Source organism: Muntiacus reevesi, chromosome 3 (genome assembly GCF_963930625.1).
Source record: "Muntiacus reevesi chromosome 3, mMunRee1.1, whole genome shotgun sequence".
Classification (NCBI taxonomy): Eukaryota; Metazoa; Chordata; class Mammalia; order Artiodactyla; family Cervidae; genus Muntiacus; species Muntiacus reevesi.
Genome location: NC_089251.1, coordinates 85,808,393 through 85,825,409, shown reverse-complemented (window position 1 = coordinate 85,825,409; position 17,017 = coordinate 85,808,393).

Sequence of the window (17,017 nt, the reverse complement as noted above, 5' to 3'; positions counted from 1 at the left end):
CCATAAACGTGGTGTCATTTGCATATCTGAGGTTATTGATATTCCTCCTGGCAATCTTGAGTCCAGCTTGTGCTTCATCCAGCCCAGCATTTTGCATGATATACTCTGCATATAAGTTAAATAAGCGGGGTGACAATATACAGCCTTGATGTACTCCTTTCCCGATCTGGAACCAGTCTGTTGTTCCATGTCCAGTTCTAACTGTTGCTTCTTGACCTGCATACAGATTTCTCAGGAGGCAGGTTAGGTGGTCTGGTATTCCCATCTCTTTAAGAATTTCCCAACAGTTTGTTGTGATCCACACAAAGTCATATTTTGTGCTTGCTGTGCTATAAATGTTACACAAATCTTTTTGGGTAGATCTATTGCTATGAGTTTATTTCTTTAGGATACATACTTAAGAGTAGCAATACAGGATCATAGAATAGTTGTTTTAATGTTATTAACTACCAAGTTTTCCAAAGAGGTTGCAGCTTTTTACATTCTTATCAGGAATAAGTGAGAATTCTGGTTCCTTCACTTGCTTGTTATTGTCAACCGTTGTTTGTCTTTTTCACTTTAGTCATTCTGCTAACTGGCCTTGGTTTATCTCATTGTGATTTAATTTTCATTCCTTCTTGGTTAATGGTATCAAGCACCTGTCTACCATTGTGCATATTTAAAACAGAGTCTGGAACAATGTAAACATTAAATAAATATTTTTTTAATGCATAAAGTTATTAAATACCACAAGGTTCAACTTTATGCCTTTTATTAAATATATTTCTCTCTTAAGCCACAATTATAGCACAATGCAACATATGGCTTTTCTTCCTTCTTATATGTGAAGTTCCTAAAAGCAGGATAGTCTTAACTGTCCTCTTTATGTGTATGATAAAGTAGTTAAAAGTCTAGATTCTAGTAATAGACTCCCTGGCTCTATCCTTTATTAAATGTATGATTTTAGGAAAGTTACATGATAGATTTGGGCCTCAGCCTTCTCATCTGTACAATGGTTATTGTAATAGAATCTACCTCATGGTGCTGTTTTGAGACTTGAGTGACGCATTCTATGCAATGTGTTTAGAACACATAGCCTGGCATATAGTAAGCAATCAGTAAATGTTTTTATTATTTTGAAGATATGTAAAACAAAGCTTGTAGCTCTTTTCTAATATAAACTGTTGAATCCTGCAATTGAATAAGAAAAATGGTCTTTTCTTTTTTTTTAATAAGAAACTGAAGCTTAAAGAGATACTGTTCTAAATTTATACAGGGTGCCATCACTAAGTACTTATAGTAAGAGTTTCTCTTGAATAACAGAGCATTCACCTGGCCAACTTTCTTAGCAGAGAAACTTTCCAGTAAAAGTGTTCACTGATAGGGTGTCTTGTCGGATCACATTTTATCTATAAAAATGCTATGTGAAGAGAAGTCACAAAAAATAGTAGCAGTGGAGAAAGAGGTAGTTGAATATACATGCTTGGCTTTCAAGATGGCAGCTTGTTTTATGGGTGGAATATCCATATAGTCTCCTGTTCTCAGAGGCACTGAGTTCAAGTTTGCCTTCCAGTCTTTCAGTGTCCACTAAGTGAACTGTCTGAGATGGTAAAATTGAGTTTGGGCTTTTGACCTCTGAAGCCTTTTTAAGTTGGATCCAGTTTGAGAAGCCAAGAGAAAGATGAACATGTGATGCTCAAACACCTTTTCCATGTAACCAATGTTAGACCTTTATTCCAAATGTCAGAATACCATTATTGAATGTATTGAAGACTCACAATGTTCCAGGTACTGCTTTTAGAGCTTCACAAGTATCATCTCACTCATGCCTTGATATTGGTACAATTATTATCCTATTTTACCAACGAGAACATCAATACATAGGGAGGGTGAGTAACCTCTTAACAGGCATTGAAGGTCAGAGTTAGAACCGTGGCCAAATGACTCCAAAAGTACACTTCACTGCCTTGCTCTCCATTAGCTAAAACGTGGTAGAAGACAGAGTTGGGAGAAAGAGAGGGGGAGGAGGAGTAGCTACAGCGAAAGGAACAGAAAAAGATGGGAATATGGAGATACAGTACCTGCTTAGACCCCTAGATCCTCTCCTTGAGAGCAGATAGCTCCCCAGATGGCCTGGTTGTCTTTGCTGGTTATGCAGAGGTGTCCTGAGAGTGGACTCTGGGTTCCCAGAAACTACTAAGGAACTGAGGCCTATGCTTTCTAAATACTTGGAAGTAATATTCTTTGGTAAATTCATTCACACTAAGAAAAATCCAAGTAAGGCCACACCTCCTATCTTTGCTCAACATGTACCTCTCCACTTTGGCCTGTCTTTGCCTAGTTAAAACCACCTCTTCTGTTTGCATTATAACCCATCTTTAGAAAAATACTTTGCATTAGCATCTTAATTAAAACTACCTAATTGCTTTCACTTTGCTAAAGCAATAGAAAACCAAAGTTTTGGTTCATTAATACATTTGATAAATGTTTACTTGTCATCCAGTATGTGACATACTGATTCAGAGCCTGAGCTATTCTGGTGCTCCCCTCCCTCCCTATCTCTCTTCTAGAAAAGACTACTAGTTATTCACAGATTACTGGGTGACATTTGGCACTTGAGACTGAAAGCAAAATGTGTTTCATCATCATATTATCTGTCAGATCTTAGACTGTCATATTCTAAAGTGAATGTAGTTCTCAAAATTTGTTTGAATTGCTTTGACTTTTCCTTCTGCATTTGAATTTTATGAAACTTCATTTTTTTATTTCACTCTTACCAAAAAGATACTTCAAAATTTGTTTAGCATTGAAAAGTGATAAAGTAACCCAAGAAACATATATGTAAGTGCAGTTCTAAGATATTTTAATCCAAGCTTTAAAATATTTTATCATTAACCCAGAGTTATTGATCATTGCCTGCCCCATTCACTTCCTCCCCGGTTTTTGGAATTTTTTCCCCCCACACCAAACAACATGTAGGATCTTAGTTCCCCAACCAGGGATGGAACCTATGCCCCCTGCATTGGAAGCATGGAGTCTTAACCACTGGACCACATGGGAAGTCCTTCTACCTTCTTTTTTATTGAAATTTTCTCTGCTGTTGCTAATCCAACAATGGCACTTTGTGTCTTCGGGAAATAGATTGAGGAAACAGTGGAAACAATGTCAGACTTTATTTTTTTGGGCTCCAAAATCACTGCAGATGGTGATTGCAGCTATGAAATTTAAAGACGCTTACTCCTTGGAAGGAAAATTATGACCAACCTAGACAGCATATTTAAAAAGCACAGACATTACTTTGTCAACAAAGGTCCATCTGGTCAAGGCTATGGTTTTTCCAGTGGTCATGTATGGATGTGAAAGTTGGACTGTGAAGAAAGCTGAGTGCTGAAGAATTGATGCTTTTGAACTGTGGTGTTGGAGAAGACTCTTGGAGAGTCGCTTGGACTGCAAGGAGATCCAACCAGTCCATCCTAAAGGAGATCAGTCCTGAGTGTTCATTGGAAGGCCTGATGCTGAAGCTGAAACTCCAATACTTTGGCCACCTCATGCGAAGAATTGACTCATTGGAAAAGACCCTGATGCTGGGAGGGATTGGGGGCCAGAGAAGAAGGGGACGACAGAGGATGAGATGGCTGGATGGCATTACTGACTCGATGGACATGAGTTTGAGTAAACTCCGGGAGTTGGTGATGGACAGGGAGGCCTGGCGTGCTGCCATTCGTGGGGTCGCATAGTCGGATACGACAGAGCAACTGAACTGAACTGAACATCCTTTTGTGTCTTCCTACAGTCACAGTGGTAGTTGACTGTGTGAAGGGAGAATACATGACTTAAGAATAATATCCCCACCATCTACAGCCTCATGTTAAAAGATGAGCTGGGCCAAGCATTTTTCTCCTTTATAAATTTGCAATTGGAAAACTGAAGAACTAAGACTGAGCCATTTGGCCATAGGGACAGTGGTGTAAAGGATGTGCAGAGGGCTCCTCTTTGGTGTAGCATGGCCGGAATGCCTGAAGTTAGGAGAGAGAAGTAATCTTAAAATGCCTAGCCTAGTAAAATGAAAGATTAATGCTTTATTCTCTTTAATCCACTATTCATACTTATTCCATCCATTTTCATCTATATCTAAGACTATTCATTTCTTACCCTATTTCCACCAGTAAAATTAATATCTGCAGCCTGCTTTTTGCTTACAGTTCCAGTGAGTGCAAGTCTTTCTGTTTAATGAAGAAGGCCAAAAACAGGAGAATGAAAGGTTCATTCTTTCCTGCAGCTTCTGGGGGAGAGAGAGCTTTCTGTGTCATTGAAAGCGGTCAAATAATCAAATTTGATAAAGCACTAGAAACATTCATTAGACTCATAATCTTACTTTTCTGTGCAGTAAAGAGATTTCTGTGAATATTAATAATTGTTGCTAACTTGTTTCCTACTAATATAAATCTACCCTTGGAAGCAAAATTGAAACAAAGGGAACTTGTAAGATTCCAAAGACTTTAGAAAGCAGTGTCATGTCCTGTGAAAATAACCTTCAAAGAGAAACATGAAATTCAGATAACATTCTTATTCATTGTTTTAATTTTTTTCCCCCTGGTTAGAATGTTGAAATTGACATCTTTATATTTCCAAAAAGGAAAAATAATTAGATGTTTTTCTCAAATTGGTGTCCCTTTCTTCTCCCTCATGTGATGGAGAGTGGGTATGACTACTAGTTTTCATTGTTTAAAAATATAGTTTGAAAATTCCTTGATGCCCTAGTGGGCTTCCCTGGTGGCTCAGATAGTAAAGAATCCACCTGCAATGCAAGAGACTTGGGTGCCCTAGTGGCTAAGACTCTGTGCTTCCATTGCAGGGGCCTTGGTTCAATATGCTGGTCAGGGAACTAGATTCCACATGCTGCAACTGAGAGTTTGCATGTTACAACTACAGACTGAAGATCTGGTGTGCTACAACTAAGACTTGGCACAGCCAAATAAAAATAAAGTTAAGAAATGAACAGTTTTATTTAATTTATGTTATTAGATATGCATAATTTATTAATTCATGATCTTTCTTAAATGAATCTGACCTGTTTCATGTGCTTCAGGAAAAACATCACTTCATACTCTTCATCCTGACATGCCTTATTTGTCAAGAAATCATGTATCTCCCACTGTGGTTTTTTTCTGCCCTTCCCAATTGTCCAAGGACCCTTAGACCAAAGTTTCAGTCTTTCCTTAATATCAGGCAATGAGCATGGTGGGAAGTCCTGACAGTTCATTATCTGCCTGTTCAGATGCTGTCACTGAGTTTTGCTAGCAGCAAAACTTAGCAAGTATCTTGGATAGCCTGATGGACTCTAGTCTATTTCTTCACTGATACCTTTTTTTGGCCAAGATCCTTGTAAAGGCTGAGGCTTGGAACCTAGCTCAGGCTGCAGGCTTATGTTGACGTGATCAGCTGTTTTCTCCACAGACTAACACTGTGGCTCAGTGGATATGGATGGGCTGCACAGTCATCCCTCCTCTGTGCTAGGATCAGTTCCCTATGTTGGCTGAAAACAAAAACAAAAATGCACAACTTAAAATTTGAGGGTTATATTTTTTGGGGGTGGCTTACTAAGGACTATAACCCAGGATACAGTCTGCCAGATAACTCTGAGGAACTATTCCAAAGAGGTAAGGGAAGAATCAAGATATATAGAAATTTTTGCTGAAAACAAAACAAAAGCCCATGTAATCAAACATAAAAAGATTACTGCAAATCACAAAAGCCAGGCATCTCAAGTTAATGTTTTTGTGCTTTTCTATGGGAAGATATGAGAGTCTGGGGTAGTTGAAATTATTCCTATGATATGCATCTTAACTTTCTAAGGTCGGTATCCTGTTTTCCTCCATCTGAAATTTCCCTAAGGGTGTACCATCAGAGTGACTGCAGTGGCTGATGGCTTGGTGGTAAGCAACACTCATTGTTTAGTAAAATGGCAGGCAACATTCTTTGTCCACACTAGATTTTGGCTTTTAGTCAAATCTGGACTACCAGCCCATACTTCTGTCCCCTATAGTGATTCCACTTTGGGGCTCTTGATATTGAAACAGGATAGAAGGGGGCAGGGCCCAAGTTTTAACAGAATGATGTAGCTGAGGACATGGCATAAACTCATTAGAACCAAACAGGTCCAGGAGGGCAGATCAGTAGACTTCCACTCGACCTTGAGCCTCAGGATATGCTCAGTGTAGCACATCAGCACGCTAAGTGATACACTCACAAGTGCCATGACAGGTCCAAAGCTGATGAGCAAAGGTCAAAAAGTGGGTGGTGGCCTAATTCCTGGAAATCCCTGCCCCTTCTCTGACATAGCTGGAATAATCCCCTCACTCATTTGTCTATGAAATTACTCAACCCATAAAAACTAACTGCAACATATTTCAAGGCCACTCTCACCTTCCGAGATAGCCTACAGTCTGTTTGTGGAGTGTGTTTCTCTCTAAATCCATTTCTTACCTATCACTTTGTCTCTCACTAAATTCTTTCTGCAATGAGATATCCAGAAACCGAGCTTTATTAAGTCCTTAAATTAACTGCATGATCTCAGTTAAAAGACTATGGGTTCAAGTCCCAGTCTGAGTTACATGGTTTCAGTATCTTTTCCCATCAGTGAACTACCTTCTAAGCCACTCTAATCTGTTTAGGTCATGTGAGGCTTAAGCATCTTTCCTCCCAGGGGTTTTAGGATCCTTAAATAAAGTGGCCAACTTCTCCTGAGTGCTACATACATATGGGTCTTAGGTGGAAGGGCCTTTATCAAGCCTCACAGGTTTCCTCCAGGACTTGGCTACTTGCCTACCTTTTACTTGCATCACAGAAAGAGCTACCATTCAAATGGACAGCCTGCTTAACAAGAGTCTGCTCCTAGGTAACTTATGCTTCAACCTTGGATCCAGAAGCAGCTTCCATAATTTAATTTTTTCCTCATTTCAGATATCAAACACCTTGGCCATGTGCTACCAATAATAGGGGATTTGAGGGCATGCAAAAGGAGGTATGAACTTTTGAATCTGTGTGTTCATGTTGAGTAGAATTTTCCCTAAATTCACCCCAAAACAAATTGGACCTTTGTCCTCTACCCTCTCCTGTTTAGTTCTGAAGGCCTGCAAATTAAACTGACAAACAACAATTAGTAAGAGAAGAAAAAAACATGCATATTCACGGGAGTGCTCAGAATGAATGAGTCAAAGGAGTAGTCAGCATTTAGGGTTTATACATCCTGTTAATTGGGAAAGGGGAAAAAAGCTTTGGGAAAACAACTGACTTATTAGAAGGCAGGCAGAAGGAAGGAAATTTATTGAATAGATAAGACTTTTTGGAAGGATAAAGGGGCTCTTGGGACAATAGATGGGAGGTATGACTGTTTTGTCATACATCTTGGGTATAGAACCCACTTCTTAAATTGTCGTCTCAAGATTAGGGTTGCCCCTAGGGAAGGGACTTTTGACAATTGAGTTCTTTTGGAAGTCTCTGCTTTTAGCACATGAAGGATTTCAGGAACTCACATGCCTTCAATTTGAAACAATTTTTATGCCACAGTGGCATATTTTGGTGTGGCATGTCCTGATCTCTTTCAAAAAGGATCAAATAATTTGGACATTATAAACTCTGAAACTTAAAAACTGTAACTTAAACAATATATAGAGGATAATTTCCTGTTCCTTCCAAGAAAAATATAATTCACTTTAAGAAAGTTCAATTAGAAAAATACCCCCAAATCCCCTCATCTCTCTAGAAAGTCAACCATAATTAATTTTAATCCTAAATACATGTTCATCATGTTGATTAAAAAAAAATTTACAGCCTAAAAGTTGAGAATTATGTTTTATTCAGCAGACTTGCTGAGGGTTTAAGCCCTTAAGGAGGCAGCCTCTTGAATAACTCTAAGGGACTACACTGAAGAGGTAAGGTGGGGAGGCAGGATAACAGTCATTTCTGCAACAAAAACCAGGTAGTCAGAACATCAAAAGAGTACTGTTAATTCCTAGAGGGTGGGATGAGGAGGGAGATGGGAGGGAGGTTCAAAAGGGAGGGGTTATATGTATACCTATGGCTGATTCATGTTGAGGTTTGACAGAAAACAACGAAGTTCTGTAAAGCAATTATCCTTCAATAAAAATAAAATTAGAAAGATTTTAACATTGAGAGAGGCTAGCCAAAGAGTAAAAAAAAAAAAAAAAAAAAAAAAAAGAGTACTGTTAATTAAAGAAAAAAACCTCAGTGAATTTAGTGCTTTTCTTTGGGAAGATGCACAAGTCTGACCTGCTTGAAATTATTCCTTTGAAATGCACCTGAACTCTTGAGGGCCAGTATTTCTCCCTCAGGGTGCACAGTTGGGGGCAGCTACAGTGGTTGGTGGTTTGTTGGCCACATCTTTTGTTTGCTAAGACAGACAGCACTTTGTTTGTTTGTTTGTTTGCTGATAAGGCAGACAATTACAATGGATCTTGGACAAAGGAGCTTAGTGATTTTAGGATTTCCTTTACTATGAAGCCTCAGCCATATTAGCAGGAATAAATTCTTCTGTTAGTGGACCTTGGCTGAGTTCTCTTACTGGCCAATTCCATGGTCCCTCACAGTATAGGAGTGAAGAGGAGGCTGGTGGCCCACGTGGTGCACTGAAAGTGTAAAATGCAGTTGCCTCACATGATAAAAACGTGATTTCTTGCTTTTATTTTTCTACTCTTTGGTTCTTAGTTTGTCATCACCAACATCTAATGATATTTTTTTCTGCGTGATAATTTTTATCAACTTGATGTCTTACCTGATTGGTTTACTCTAGTTCCTACTGAGAACTAATTTGGAGAAAATATCATTTTCAAGTTAATTGTGTTCTTGTGGATCCAGAGAAAACAAAAGATGAGTTGACTAATTGCTAACAAAGTGGAAAATATGCGTATTTTGTACTAATAACTGTAAGCCTCAGAGCCTGTGTGAACACTTGGTTTTTATTCTTTGCTGTAGCAGGTACCCAGCAATGGCTTTGGAATAGTCTCTTTGTTCTGTGGCCAAAGAAGTTTTCCTGCCAGTGGCAGATGGCAATTTATTTTTAAATTGACCTGGACAGGGATATTTTTTTCCCCGCTTGGTTCTGGTGATGATTTGGGGGAGACGGAGCTCTATGGAATCTTAATTCTGGCAGGTTGGATTTTTCATGTAACCCTAATTGGAAGAATTGGGAATAATGACTATAAACTGACCAATAAATACTTCCCACAGGGGAAAGATCTACTCAGAGTTGTTGCTAATGATGTCAAGTTCTCCAGCATCTTCTATAGCTGATGACTGTTATAAATTCAGACTTCTCTCTCGAGCCTTATCCTGGTAGATATGCTTTGAAGCCCCTTCTCCCTTTGCTTCCACAAGGCCCCTAAACTTTCTTGCATAACTGTTATTTCATATTTATGTTTCCTTGATGGCTCTCCTGAGCCAATAACAGCATCTGCTCCCACAGTTTGCAGGGCATTAAAGCAAGAGCTCCTCTCAGCACTCTATGATCTATGACGGACACTTCTTATTGACTGCATTTTAATCAGGTTCTCTCTCTGTGCTTCTAGATAGCAGTGTTTTTCTACATAGTGGTTTGACAGATAAAAGTTCTCTTCAACTCTGTTCAGAAATTCATAAGCCAGTTAGTTTACAGCTATGGAATAATACATTATATTTTCTTTATTCAGGTTTGTTTTTATCAAAAGGGGAAGATTTGTTTTCTGCCTAGGAATCACTGAATTGGTTCCGTTCTTTGTTAAAATACTGACACTTTGGCAGTGCCTCTGTATGTGTGTTTTATTCATTTTTCAGAGAAGAAGACTTTCATCTGTTATGTAACTTATGCTACATAAAAAGTTTTATATAATATGATTCTATAGATCCAAACTGTGCTTTGAAATGATCATTCACTTTATGGGAATTTTATTTCTGAAATGACATTCATAATCTTATATTAAATGACTTCTTTTAAAGTTATTTCATAGCACTGGAGAAATAAGTCAGGGCAAGAAATAATTTAAGTATCCTTTTCTTAAATCTATCCAAGAGCCATTTTTGCTGTGGAATCTTATGTAACAAAGGAATCTAAGAATATTCATCTTGGAAATTATCTTAGGGTAGTGTTAATAGACTGAATGTGTCCCCCTCAAATTCATATGTTGAAATTTTAACCCCCACTATGATGGTATTATTACATAGAGCCTTTGGGAGGTAACTAGGTCTTGAGGGTAGAGCTCTTATGAATGGGATTAGTGCCCTCATGAAAGGAATTCCAGAGAGCTCTCTTGCCCTCTTTCTTCCATGAGAGGACCATAATAAGAGAATAGAAGTCTGTAATTTGGAAGAGAAATCTCACCAGAACCTGACCAAGCCAGCACCCTAATTTCAGGTCTCTAGCCTCCACGCTGTGAGAAATAATTATCTGTTGTCTATAGCTACCCAATTTATGGTATTTTGCCATAGCAGCTTGAATCGACAAGAAGAGGTGGTGTTTCCTTACATTTCTCACAGAACAATAGTTTAGAGACCTGTCAAGACGTTCAAAGGGGAAACATGGTGAGGAGATTTATGAAGAAGGTTAAAAAAATAGAAAGTTTTCTTTATTATAAGATTTCACACCCCCTTTAAAATGTTAATGTGTATCAGTGTTTCCAAGAGACAGTTTAGTTATATAGTGTTTCCAAGAGACAGTTTAGTTATATTGTGCTTCCCAAAGTTATTTGATCAGAAATTATTTTTTTCCATTGTATCCTTTTGTGGGACTCATGATTAATCAAACACATGTGGGTCTAGTATGACTTCTTAGTGCCTCAGTGGAAGAATATGTTCCCATGAGAGGGAATTGATGTATCCAAGATATACCCATATGGTGAAGTGCTGACTCAAGGCTGGACCAAACTCCCTAGTCTCTGTTCTGACTCCCCACTGGCTTTACCTGGTTATGCTCTCCTATGTAAAGACACTATTAAAGTAGATCCTCTATAATTTTTTCATGCCATGCTTTTTACAATACACATTTTTATTTTTATTTTTTTTTATTTTTTTATTTTTTTTTATTTTTATTTTTTTTTATTTTTAAATATTATTTTATTAGTTGGAGGCCAATCACTTCACAACATTTCAGTGGGTTTTGTCATACTTTGACAAGAATCAGCCATATAGTTACACGTATTCCCCATCCCGATCCCCCCTCCCACCTCCCTCTCCACCCGACTCCTCAGGGTCCTCCCAGTGCACCAGGCCCGAGCACTTGACTCATGCATCCCACCTGGGCTGGTGGTCTGTTTCACCATAGATAATATACATACTGTTCTTTCAAAACATCCCACCCTCACGTTCTCCCCCAGAGTTCAAAAGTCTGTTCTGTACTTCTGTGTCTCTTTTTCTGTTTTGCATATAGGGTTATCGTTACCATCTTTCTAAATTCCATATATATGTGTTAGTATACTGTAATGTTCTTTATCTTTCTGGCTTACTTCACTCTGTATAATGGGCTCCAGTTTCATCCATCTCATTAGAACTGATTCAAATGAATTCTTTTTAACGGCTGAATAATATTCCATGGTGTATATGTACCACAGCTTCCTTATCCATTCATCTGCTGATGGGCATCTGGGTTGCTTCCATGTTCTGGCTATTATAAACAGTGCTGCGATGAACATTGGGGTGCACGTGTCTCTTTCAGATCTGGATTCCTCAGTGTGTATGCCCAGAAGTGGTACAATACACATTTTTAAAAAATCACTATTTTTTAGAGCAGTTTTAAGTTCATAGAAAAATTGAACAGAAGGTACAGTGATTTCCCATATACCCCCTACCCCGTCACATGCATAACTTCTTTCATTATCAACATCCCCCACCAGAGTGGTACATTTGTTACAATAGATGAGCCTATCTTAACACATCATTATTACCCAAAGTCCATTGTTTATATTAGGCTTCACTCTTGATGTACATTCTATGGGTTTGGACAAATGTATAATGACACAAATACACCATTATAGTATCATATAGAATAGTTTTATTGCCTTAAAAATCCTCTGTGGTCCTTCTGTTCATCTTTTTCTCTCCTCTAACCTCTGGCAACCACTGGTCTTTTTTATAGTCTCCACAGTTTTGTCATTTCCAGAATGTTATTTGGTTGAATCATACAGTTTGTAGCTATAGGAGAGGAAAAACTTAACTTTTCCCCCTCTGCCCTCCTCGGTTCTCTAGCTGAGGGCTGTAAATTAAACTGACAGAAGATAAATTAGGGAGAGAAAAATACGTTTATTAGCATATGCATTGTGCATGCACATGGGAGCCCTCAGAAATGAGAAACTCTAAGGGGTAGTTAGAATTTGGGCTTATATAGCATCTTAACAAAAGACAAGTAAATTTTTAGAGAAGTGACAAGACAAAGGAAAATGGCTTTGTGCTTCTAGGGTGGCCAGTTGTGGGAAGGAAACTATATGGGGAAATTAATGGAAGACACAGACTAGTTTTAGCAAGGTTTGTTATACAGATTTCTCTGGTGCTGTCTATAGTTTTATCTGGTGATTAACTTCTATCCTTCTTGATAGAGAAAGAAAATTATGGATTTTGGCCATTCTAATAGATGTACGGTCCTTATATAATTTAAAAATTTTATTTTGCATTTCTAACTGAAATTTAACATTTAAATAAAGCAAAAGACTTTAAGGGGAAAAAAAAATCAGCCTGTTGGATTAACTCTTCCTAATCTCCAGTCCAGTTTCCCAGAGGTAAGCACTTTTAACTCTTTTGGTATCTTCCTTCATAGTTTGAAATAATACTGCAATGTCTTAATATATTATTTCTGAGCATTGTCTATTCATTTCCTATTATGAGAGATGAGGATTTAACTCTTTGAAGCATTGTTCTCCCTCAGCCTAATTTCATGGTTCACTTTCCCTTTTTGTGTTTGTTTTCTGTTTTTTTTTCTTTTTTTTGTTTATCCTAAAGTTAATAATTGTTGCTTTCTCATTTGCTTTATTTTTAATGTGCATGGAAATATATAAAAGTACTGACACATATATATTTATGTACATTTGTATGATATACACACACAAACTTACATAGGAAAAAGAGAGGAAGAGAGAGAGTGATGGAGGTGTTGCTGTTGCTGCTGCTGCTAAGTCACTTCAGTTGTGTCCGACTCTGTGCGACCCTACAGACGACAGCCCACCAGGCTCCCCCGTCCCTGGGATTCTCCAGGCAAGAACACTGGAGTGGGTTGCCATTCCTTCTCCAATGCATGAAAGTGAGAAGTGAAAGTGAAGTCGCTCAGTCGTGTCCGACTCTTAGGGACCCCATGGACTGCAGCCCACCAGGCTCCTCCATCCATGGGATTTTCCAGGCAAGAGTACTGGAGTGGGGTGCCATTGCCTTCTCCAGATGGAGGTGTTACTGAACTGAAATTGTGTCAGATGGACACAATTTGACACAATAAACTGTCAGCAAAGCCAGTTTACTGACACCAGTTTGTGAAGTGTTTCTTGCAGGACCCATCAAGGGGAATAGGCAGCGTACGATGAAAAAGTCATGAACTCCCTGATAGTTTTCAAGGAAGGGTTTTTAAAGGTAAAATTTGGGGTGAGGGCTTAAGGGTGCATGACTTTCTTCTGATTGGTGAATGGTGAGGCAACAGGGTGGTGGTTTAAGTATCTAAGTATCTTAATTATCAGCCTGTTGGTTCCAACCAGCCTGGGGTCTCTGTGCTTGTGCTCAGTATGTTGTCAACATCTTCCACCTGAGTGGGATCTTAATGCCTGCAGAACAACTCATTGTTACATATATCCCCTGAGGAGGGATTAGGACTCTGAACTATTGTTTCTTGATTGTTTTTTCTTTGATTTTGCATTCTCTCACCTCTCTAATTAGTAACTGCTTGAATCTGCTTGTTGGACCTCAGCGAAGGCCTAGGAGACTAAAGGTTTTTTCTATGAAAAAGAAATGAGGTCATGGCAGGGTTCTTGTACCTGGTGGACTCTGCAGGGTCTTGCTTGGTTTCAGAAGGAGGAGTAAGAGAGAGATCTTTTCAAAAGATAAGTGTAACTTCTCTTATTACAATTTTGTATATGGACAAGCTCATCAGATGGTTCATCAGATCCTCTTTTTCTCTGGAGACCTTCCTTGCACCGACACACTTCCTGTCCCTATCTCTAGGCCTGTTGTACAACCATCCTCTAATAATATTCTCTGTCACCCTTTTAGATTCCTGTTTCATTGGATACTAAGTTTGTTTTCTCATTTTACTTACTTTGTTAAAGGACATTCTTCAATCTGGCTAACAAATATCTTAAATGTACTCGTACTTGATTAATATTTCAGCTAAGTATAAAAATCTAGGTTGAAGGCAGTTTTCCTCAGAATTGAAAAATATTGCTTCCAGATTCCATCATTGTTTTTGAGAAGTTTAATCATTCTACATTCCAATCCTTTATAACTGACATTTTATATAATAATTTTGTACTGAAAGCTTTTATTATTTTTTTAACCTTGATGTTCAGGAATTTCATAGTGACATAACTCTATTGTGGCTCTTTTCTCATTCTCTAGTCTGAGTCTTGGCAGCCTTTGCCAGTCTTTGGATTAATGTTCTTCATGAGTGATCATCCTCTCATCTGGATTTTTTTCTTAAATTGTGGTTTTGTTGTTCATGTGCTCAGTTGTGTCCGACTCTTTGTGACCCCATGGACTGCAGCACACCAGGCTTCCCTACCCTTCACCATCTCTTGGAGTTTGCTCAAACTCATGTCCACTAAGTTGGTGATGACATCCAACCATCTTGTCCTCTGTTGTCCCCTTCTCCTCCTGCCTTCAATCTTTCCCAGCATCAGGGTCTTTTCTAATGAGTTGGCTTTTCGCATCAGGTAGCCGAAGTATTGAAGCTTCAATTTCAGCATCAGTCCTTCCATTGAATATTCAGGGTTGATTTTCTTTAGGATTGACTGGTTTGATCTCTTTATAGTCCCAGGGGACTCTCAAGAGTCTTCTCCAATACTATAGTTCAAAAACATCAAGCCTTTTTTATGGTCCAGCTATCATATCAGTGCATAACTTGCATGTGAAAAACCATAGCTTTGACTAGACGGACCTTTGTAGGCAAAGTAATGCCCTGCTTTTTAATATGCTGTCTAGTTTTGTCACAACTTTTCTTCCAAGGAACAAATGTCTTAATTTCATGGCTGTAGTCATTGTTCACAGTGATTTTGGAGCCCAAGAAAATAAAGTCTGTCACTTTTTCCATTGTTTTCCTATCTATTTGCCATGAGATGATGGAACTGGAAAGTTCTTACTCCTTGAAAGTTATGACCAACCTAGACAGTATATTAAAAAGCACAGACATTACTTTGTCTAGTCAAGGCTATTGTTTTTCCAGTAGTTGTGTATGGATGTGAGAGTTGGACTATAAAGAAAGCTGAGCGCCGAAGAATTGATGCTTTTGAACTGTGATGTTAGTGAAGACTCTTGCAAGTCCCTTGGACTGCAAGGAGATCCAACCAGTCCATCCTAAAGGAGATCAGTCCTGGGTGTTCATTGGAAGGACAGATGTTGAAGCTGAAACTCCAGTACTTTGGCCAGCTGGTGTGAAGAGCTGACTCATTTGAAAAGACACTGATGCTGGGAAAGATTGAAGGCAGAAGGAGAAGGGGACAGCAGAGGATGAGATGGTTGGATGGCATCACTGACTCAACAGACGTGGGTTTGGGTAGACTCTGGCAGTTGGTTATGAACAGGGAGGCCTGGCATGCTGCGGTTCATGGGGTTGCAAAGATTTGGACATGACTGAACTGAACTGAACTGAACTGATAGAACTGGATGCCATGATCTTAGTAAAATATACATAACATAAAATTTATCATCTTGGGACTTCCCTAGTTGTCCAGTGGCTAAGATTCTGTGCTCCCAGTGCAGGGGGGCCCAGGGTTCCACCCCTGGTCATGAAACTAGATCCCACAGGTTGCAACTAAGGCTTTGCATACTGCAACTAAAAGATCCTATGTGATACAATGAAGATCTATGATCTGGTATGCTACAACTAAGACCTGGTGCAGCCAAATAAATAAATATTAAATTGTTTACTATTTTTCAATGTAGTGTTTGGTACCGTTAAGTACAATCACATTGTTGTGCAGTCATCACCACCTTATATCCACAGAACTCTTTCCATCTTGCAAGTGGAAGCACTGTACTCTTTAAGCAGTGTCTCCTCATCCATCTCTCCCTTCAGCCCCTGGCACCTACAATTATATTTTCTGTCTCTATGAGTTTGACTGTTCTAGGTACCTCATTGTGTTAGTGTTTTCCAGAGAAACATGACTGGTAAGTGTGTGTGTGTGTGTAAGAGAGAGTGAGATTGAGAGAGATTATTTTAAGTAATTGGCTCACATGATTGTGGGGGTTGTTATGGTCAGCTGGTGGGAGGTTCAGTGAAGCCCTGATGTTGCAGTCTGATTCTGAGGGCAGAATTCCTTCTTTCTTGGAGGAAGTCGGTCCTTGTCCTCTTAAGGTCTTCACTGAATTAGTTGAGGCCACTCACAGTATGATGCATGTAATCCTGTCAGAAAATGCCTTCACAGCAACATCCAGACTCTTTGACTAAATGTCTGGGCACAGTGGCCTAGTAAAGTTGACATATAAAATTAACATTTAATATGTATAAGTAGAATCATACAATATTTATATTTTTGTTTTTGTCTTATTTTACTTAGCATAATATCATCAAGGTTCTTCCATGTTGTAAGCTGTGTCAGAATTTCCTTTTTAAGGCTCAGTAATATTTCTTTGTATGTATATACCATATTTTGTTTATCTAGTCCTTTTTTCGTGGAAAGCAACTTGGGTTACTTCTGTCTTTTGGCTGTTGGAAATAATGCTGCCATGAACTTGGATGTATTATATCTCTTTGAGTCCCTGCTTTTAATCCTTTTGGAATATGTACCTAGAAGTAGAATTACCGAATCATATGGCTGTCATTTGATTTTAATTTTGAAATTCTGTTAGTTGGATGTTAGAA